Genomic DNA, 1,174 nt, shown 5'->3' on the forward strand with positions numbered 1-1,174 from the left:
TTTCAATAAAAGTTTCAATAAGAAAGTCTGCCCATTTACTGAAACCGTAATTACCAAGTGGCATGAATAATAGGAAAACTAACTCCAGTCTCTGATCCATTTAGGTCAAGCAGTCAAGTGCACACATTTTCAAGTAGGAGAAGCAGGGTCCCAAAGGCCACACAGCACTTCTAGCTGGATGGGCCTGTTTAGGTGAAGGTTCAACATAGAACAAACAGGTCCATTATTCAATTTTAAGTGGTGTTTCTAGGACGTAAATGTCCTCCATAACCCCACACCTTTGTGGAACTTTGCCACTCACTTAACTGCTTTGTGTGTATTTATTTTAGGGAAACCAAGGAACAAGTATTAAGCTATTCAACACAGCAAAGAAGACACACCAAAGGAAGTGGGTATAAGAGAGGGTGAGGATCCAACGGTGCTAGGAAGTTGTAATGAGGTGACGGGAAGAAATGTTGGCTTCGGGGAAATTATGAGACGTGTAAGAAGCGTCCAAATCCTGTGTATCAGCCATTCTAAACGGGATATTGAGGCTATATTTTATTTACAGCGGAAAGAAAGGAAGAGCCCAGTTAAATTTACAAACAATACACATCTCTGTCTCTTTATGTCTCTCTCCATGTGTGTCTCTTTGTGTGTGTGTCTCTATCGCTGTGTCTGACTCTAGCTAACACACACACAAACACGTACACACTCACAATCACACTACACAGACACACACATAAGCACCCTAAGACTCATGCATGTACAAGCACGCCTCACACGAGGAATCCATTTTCACGCTCACGCTGCAGAAACATGGACATAGTTTTTCACCTGGGAAGCTCTCTTTCCCCCATTCTCTAGCCTCAGTCCTACTAGGAACCTGGAAGCAGGGTAGCTCTCTGGATTGAAGACAGCAAGAACGCCCCGCCTCCCTTACCATCTAAAGTTTTCTACAGCAAGAGACTGATCTGCAGTACGTACCACTCTCAGGATCACTGCAATTCTCCTGAATGGAAAGAAAACAACACACCATCAGGGAGAGATCATGATGTACCCTGTTTGCACCGCTCTTTAGTTCTCCTGGGGACTTGGGGAAACAAGCTGGGACACAGTGGTTGCGTCCCAGGCCCCAAAAGCAAATTAATGGGATGCCTGTCAGAAAAATATATCTCCTGGGGAATGTGTCTCG

This window comes from Suricata suricatta, chromosome 14, assembly GCF_006229205.1.
Source record: "Suricata suricatta isolate VVHF042 chromosome 14, meerkat_22Aug2017_6uvM2_HiC, whole genome shotgun sequence".
Classification (NCBI taxonomy): Eukaryota; Metazoa; Chordata; class Mammalia; order Carnivora; family Herpestidae; genus Suricata; species Suricata suricatta.